At 42.4% G+C, this 7105-nt stretch overlaps 1 long non-coding RNA gene across 2 annotated transcripts; it reads right to left on the bottom strand.

Annotated features, from left to right (window-relative positions):
- Nucleotides 1–3122: 3122 nt before the first annotated feature.
- LOC116463779 (uncharacterized) lies at nt 3123–5538 on the bottom strand. 2 transcript variants are annotated; one of them, XR_009212136.1, is made up of 4 exons: nt 5398–5506; nt 4532–4562; nt 3959–4066; nt 3123–3475 (listed from the first exon to the last, which is right to left on the bottom strand). It is a non-coding gene; the product is annotated as an uncharacterized LOC116463779 (long non-coding RNA). The 2 variants fall into 2 exon arrangements; XR_009212137.1 differs by lacking the exon at nt 4532–4562 and having other exon boundaries at nt 5398–5538.
- Nucleotides 5539–7105: the final 1567 nt, after the last annotated feature.

A 7105-nucleotide genomic window follows, 5' to 3' on the forward strand; every position in this document is an offset into this window, starting at 1 on the left:
AAGAGTTGGAGTTGCAATTCTCTCTCTCTCTCTCTCTCTCTTTTCTTTTCCCCAGGAACACAACCACCACCCACACGAGCAATATTTCCATTTCTTAACACACTTTTATAAACCTTAATCCTGAAGCACACCTGAAAATATATTTGTTGGTAGCTGATATTTCCAGGAAATTTTATTTTTTCCTGTGTTTATTAGTAAATTTCTCTTTGTACAATTTTGAGATCTATGAATCCGTTCTTGTTCAGGTTTCCCAGAAGTGAGCTGGATTCCCAAGGGGTTTTGGGGCTGCCTCAACTAGCTGAATTCCCTCGAGGTCTTCACCTGAGATTGCTGTCTGAGTCTACCTGTTCTGTCTGCAAGTTATTCCTGAAATCAATGACAGTCGGTTGCTCAGTCGCCTTTCATTTGGTGAAAAGCTTCTGTTATCTCTGAACCTTGGCTAAGTTGAGACATCCTTTTCCCCCCACACAGCTCCTCAGTTAATCACTTTACTTATCACTATCTCTGGTCTTGCCTGCCTCTTCCTATAAGTTTTCAGAGTCTTCAGAAATTCTCTCCCAGTGGAAATGGTCTCAGTGGCACTACTGCTGCTGCCTTTTAAAGTGATACCATAAATAAAATTTGGCTCTGAAGAGTGAATCACATCCTGTGCTTCTCAAGTGATGTTTGTAGACCTTATTTCTATGTTTGTATATTATTTGAAAAAAATATTTATTGAGCATATACTATGTGCCTGTGGGTGCTGCATTGCTGTGTTTCCTCCAAATCCCTTGTTCTTCTCTCCAGTAGGAGTAGGACAGAATTAAATTTGCTTTTGGGCAACCACCTTCTTATTCTCATCACACTTACTGTTCTCTCCATTTTGCATACTACATGCACACTTAGCCCACCACTCCTTGTTCCTCTATCTCATCACAGCTAGAGGTCCAATGCCTCCTTTCCAGACAATTCCCAGGATGTCTTCCAGACCACTAAGACATCAGGCTCTTGGAAAAACATATCCTTTAGTTTTTTCTAAAAGCCTTTTGGAAGACGACTGTGAGTCCTTTGGGAGGGATTCCTCGAGAGGTGATTTTGATCTTGGGCATATGGTATACCCTTCATAAACCCTTCCTGGGCATTCTGCTCATAGTACTAGCTTATTTCAGTCTGAAAACCCTTGAATGGTGCGCTGAAGGGATTCATCCTCCACTTATCCCCCACCTTCCATGACATTGGTAGGCTGTGTAGCTTGGGAATCTCCAGCAGCGACAGCATAGTTTGTATAATCCTAGGCAGCCCTATTTTAGTTCCATCCTGCTGATTAAGTCACATGGCCACCACCATGTTTGTCTCTGAAATGCATGTCAGAATCACTGCTCTGGTTCCATGACCATGCTATTTTGTGCCATTTCTCCTAAGGAGGGAGACTGTATCTGATTTCTCTTAATCTTCTCAGCACCTTCTCACTGCTTTGCATGCAGAGAGTGCCCAGTGAATGTTTTCACAATTGGATTTTGAATCAGTTACTTGGATAGCTGTTGACAATATCCCAGCTTCTTGATAAAGTAAAACCTTATGTTAGTCATTGAATTTCTATCAAAGGCATTGCAAACTGGTTATTGATTTTCTTTTATAAAAAAGAGAAATAAATCTACCCTTTGATACTTATGCTGGCACTAAAATGTGAGCTAGGGCAGTCAGCTATAACTCAAAAGTCACATGAAGCACTTATTAAATTAAAAATAAAAATAAGAGAATAAACATCAGATCGGGATTTAGTTAATTTTAAACAATAGCTAAAAATAAGAGAATAAACATCAGATTGGGATTTAGTTAACTTTAAACAGTACCTAAGTGCACAATCTTGAGAAAATCTGGAGTCCCCTCCATAATTTGGAAGAGGTTTTTTTGTTTGTTTGTTTGTTTGTTTGAGATGGAGTCTCACTCTGTCATCCAGGCTGGAGTGCAGCGGTGCGATCTTGGCTCACTGCAACCTCCGCTTCTTGGGTTCAAGCAATTCTCCTGCCCCAGCCTACCTAGTAGCTGGGATTACAGGCACCCATCCCCATGCCCAGCTAATCTTTGTATTTTAGTAGAGACAGGGGGTTTACCATGTTAGCCAGGCTGGTTTTGAACTCCTGGCCTCAAGTGTTTCACCGGCCTCGGCCTCCCAAAGTGCTGGGATTACAGGCATGAGCCACCACCCATGGCCAATATTTTGGGGTTAACTCCTTATGTTTTTCCCTCTTTCTCCATTGCTCATTCACATAGGCTACCTTAGAACTGTCCTACTCTATGTCAATGTCGGCATGAATCTCAGTTTCTTCACTCTTTCCACCACAATTCATGTACAAGCAGTCATTTTGTGAATTTTGTAATATGAAAGAACTGGGATAGGTGAGAGAGTGAGTGCTTGGAGAGCATACATTCGTCTATCTTGCTGGATATACCCATCTTCTTTCCTTTTATTTTTTTCCTCCCTCCTTCAGTGGAGAAACCAGTTAATTCTCCCCCTTGTTTCACAACCAGCTCTTCCACCTACATGTGCGCCCTCTTCAATCCAAATCATTTTTCTGAACAGTCCACTTCCTAAGAGTACTGGTATCATAAAAATGTCCCCATCTTATGATGCAGAAAATGAGTCTCCCATATTTAATATGGGCTTCAAGTGGAGTTGCTCCCATCTGAAACTCCACATCTCTAAAGGACAGTACACTAAAAATGGGGTGAAACTTGCAGATGGAGTGAAACATTAAAAAACCAAAAAGTTGGAGGAACTGATCTTCAGCACCCAAGCTCCAAAAAAAAAGCTACGCAACAGCTCCTTCCCTTGACTTCTGCTTCCGCAGAGCAGGACCTGAGAAACCTCTGGACACTTATGGCATGAAATCTAAAGAGCCACATGTCAACTGTGGGAGAGTTAAGTTCCTAGCCTGAGGCAAGTGCCTTACGATGGGGATATCCCTTTACATCCCACCTGTGCATTGAGAAAGAAGTCAGAAGCTTTCCATGAAATGTTATATAATGAGTCTCCATCAATGGCTCTATGGAATAGACTGTATTAAAACAAATGCAGTAACTGGAGGCCCCATCTTTAACCACCAGAAAGGTCTTTTCCCTCCCAAATGGTAGTGTCCCAGTTCAGAAGGCTAACTGCCAGAAGTTTATTGTGTGCAAGTGTAGCAATTTCTAGTTTCCACAGGATGAAAATTAGATGAAGGGTACTCGATAAATGCTTGCCAATTATGATGCTCTGGCAGCAGCAGTGCATATCCATGCTTGAGCCCAGTATGGTGCTGACTCGTGCTCTTCCAGTGGAAACCCAGCTACTCTGCCAACACTCCTTGCTGTGCAGCCTTCAAGGAGGGCTTCCTCTTAGCTGCAATGCAGCCTTGCAGTGGCTTGCTAGAAGTGTAGAGTGAGGCAGGCAAATAAATGGTGGAGAATCATCAACATGGCCAAAGGAGTGTTGGGTCCATGTGTTCATAGGGTTCTAGATGAAACCAAAAAATATATTAGATCATGGAACCTCCAGGGCTATGGTCTCTAGACCAGGGATCAACAAGCAGTGTGACCTGTGGGCCAAATCTGTGTATGACCTGTTTTTGTGCAGCTTGCAATCTAATAATTATTTTTACATTTTTAAACAAACAAAGAATATGTGGCATAATATGTAGGTGGTCTGCAAAGCCTAAAATATTTACTAACTGGCCCTTTAAATGAAAAGTTTGCCAAGTCCAGCTCTAGGTCAATAATATTCAATCTTGGCTACACACTAGGATCACCCAGGGAATCTTTAAAAACAAAACAGCACAAATAAATAACTCCGCCTTTGAATAGGGGAGAGCAAACTTTTCTTCTGTCTATATGCACACTCAACACAGAATACCTCTGTGACCAAATGGGTAGGGTCCACACCAATTCGCTATGGATACCAACTGGGTTTTCTATGATTCAATTCGACTCTGACACTTACCAGAGTTAGCAGCAGACCCCACAGGTTAAGGGCTCAATCCCACAAGACTGCTCCAACTTCAAATGTTGATGGAAAGTCCAGGTTGTCATGTGTGCTTCTTACCAATGGCTGTAAATCAGAGGTTCATAGCATTCCCTCCTTGGGTTTGACCATTTGCTAGAATGGCTCACAGAACTCAGAGAAAGTTCATTTACAACATTATTGCTTTAATATAAAGGATGCAACTTAGAAACAGCCAGATGGAAGAGATAAGTAGGGCAAGGTATGGAAAAGGGGTGTGGAGCTTTCACACCCTCTCTGGGCATGACCTCCATGTGGTCAGCAACCTGGAAGCTCTCTGAAGCTCTTCTGTTAAGATTTTTTTTTTTTGTGGAGGCTTCATTACATAGACATAATTGATTAAATCATTGCCCATTGCAAATTAAGTCTACTTCCAGCCACTTTCCCTTCCCTGGAGGTCAGGGAGGTGGGTGGTGAAAGTTCCAACCCTCTAATCACACGGTTGGCTCCCCTGGCAACCAGCCCCCCATCCTTAGAGGTTTTCCAAAAGTCACCTCTTTAGCATAAACTCACCACTTAGGACATTCCAAAGACTTCAGGAGCTCTGTGCCAGGAATAGAGACCAAGAGCAAATATATATTTATTATAAATCACAATATCACAGCTCTAAACCAACCTATGGAATTAGGCTTTCCAAAATGTCATTTGCATTTTTGTAAACCTCCTCTCCAAGTAATTCTGATGTTTATCAGTGTTGAGACTGATGTATATGCTTTACTTTTAAAAAGATCCTCATTACAGACCTTTGCACTGTGCCCCATTTAGTGGAGTGTCAGGTCTACAGTGAATTAATCACAGCTTGTTTCGGCAGAAGGGATGTTTGCGGCAGGACTGATTAAGAGAAAGCCTCCAAGAAAGCTTTTACCTTGCCCAGGGAAAATCTGAAGAGTTACAATAAAGCTGACATTTATTGAGCACTACTGTATTTGCTAAACACTTTATGTACATTTTCACATTGATTCCTTCAGCAACTCTATAAAATAAATTATCACAAGGTAAATGAGGTTTAAGAAGGTTAAGTAATCTGTCCAAGATTACCTAGTTATTAAGTGGCAGATCTGGGATTTGAACCCGGGTGTGCTGTACCACCAGGCTGTCACTGAGTGGAACCTCCAATACCTGGAGATCTGATAGACCATCTTGGGAGTCACGGAGTGCAATGCATGAAATTCATCAGCAGATACTCCTGCTCTTACAAAGGGCCTCAGATCTGGGGATCTAGGGCCTCCTGTCTTGGAGAGGATCAATGGGGCAGGGGGCATCTGGATCTTAGCCCCTCACCCACCTGCGGTATTTCTCTGGTTTTGTAGACTCTCATCCTTTACAGGCCTAAAATGCCACACACAGAACTGTACCCATTGTAGAAAGCAAGCACCTACCCACTGCAATGAAGGTTAGGCAAACATAAAACATAACCCTAATGGTGCCCTCTGGAGTTGTCCAATGCAGAGGCCCTGATATTGCTTAATTCTATAGAGGAAACTGAGCCTTAGTGAGATTCATGAACTTGTTCAAAGTTGCAGGGACTCTGAAGGGTGATGTCTGTCTAAGGCCCATCCTCCTTCTGTGATGTCACCACTGCCCTGACTGTGACCAGTTCATGGACTCATCTGATTCTGAAGAGTATCTTTTCCCTTCTCTGTCCATTTTATTGGAAAGTCATTGGGGGCCTTCCCAATAAAGGAACCGTCCAGTGATTCCTGTAGCCTCTCCGTGAGGTTTGGGTATGAGCTATCCTTTCTTCCATCTCTCAGTGGCCTGGTTCCTGTTGAAGATTTTTCCCCTTCAAGGAGGCCCAACTGCAGCCACATTGTCAATTGCTCACTGGTTACCATGGAAACAGGTCTCAAGAGGGACTGCTTTTCTCCCTCCCTGAATGAGGCATATAGGGCTTTGTGAGGGGCAGCACTTCCCCTTTCGTGGCCAGAAGGACTGGCCTTGGGTGATGAGGTTTATACTATTTTACCTAGGGACTCCCCCTGTTTGTCAGGATGACATTGCCAATATCTCATTCTGGAGAACAACTGTTCTTACTTGGAGAACACATCCTCTCTTTTTAGATGGTTAAAAGGCCTTCTCTTTTACACAATGATTATGATAGTAGAAACAATGGTTTAAAAGATATCATCGCTTTAGTAAAGTAAAAAGTTTGTGGCCACACACAACAACATGGATATGTCTCAAAATTCTTATGATGGGTGAAAGAAGCTTTGCCAAAAAGAGCACATACTCTGTGATTCCATTTACACAAAATTTGAGAAAGTGCAAATTCATCTAGAGTGACAAGAATCAGATCAATAGTTGCACAGGCTAAGGTGGTGGGAAGGATGGATTATAAAGGGGCACAAGGAAATTTTTTGAGGGGTAAAATGTCTTGATTGTGGTGATGCTTTCACAGGTGTATGCTTATTTCATGGACACAGGGAGGGTAACAACACACACTGGGGCCTGTCGGGGGTTGTGGGGAGGAATCACATCAGGATAAACAGCTAATGTATGTAGGGCTTAATACCTAGGTGATGAGTTGATAGATGCAGCAAACCACCGTGGCACATGTCTACTTATGTGACAAACCTGCATGTCCTGCACATGTATCCTGGGACTTAAAATTAAATTAAAAATAAAACCCATCACATGGTGCATGTTGAGTAGATGCAATTTAGCGTACTTCTGTTAGACCTCAATAAAGCTGAAACAAGGTAGCAATCTTTTGTTGGTTCTCAATTTTTATTTTTACTTTTTGCTTTTTAAAAAAGTTTTGTAGAGACAGGGTCTCACTATGTTGCCCAGGCTGGTTTCAAACTCCTGGCCTCAAGTTATCTTCCTGACTCAGCCTCTCAAAGTGCTGGGATTATAGGTGTGACCCACCAAGCCCAGGATACCAACGTCTAGCAAGCACAGGGTGCTGAGGTAAACAGTTCTAGATACAATGATGAAGGAGGTGAAGTTTGCTTCTGTTGTCTTCTCTAGACTCAACCCGACTCCCAGTATTCTGCATTACAGCAGAAGGAGATTCCATAACCAATTAGCATTAAGATATCTGGAGACTTAATGGAGCCTGTCTCCTAAGAGTGTTTACATTTCACA

This window comes from Hylobates moloch, unplaced genomic scaffold, assembly GCF_009828535.3.
Source record: "Hylobates moloch isolate HMO894 unplaced genomic scaffold, HMol_V3 SCAFFOLD_62, whole genome shotgun sequence".
In the NCBI taxonomy this organism is placed as follows: Eukaryota; Metazoa; Chordata; class Mammalia; order Primates; family Hylobatidae; genus Hylobates; species Hylobates moloch.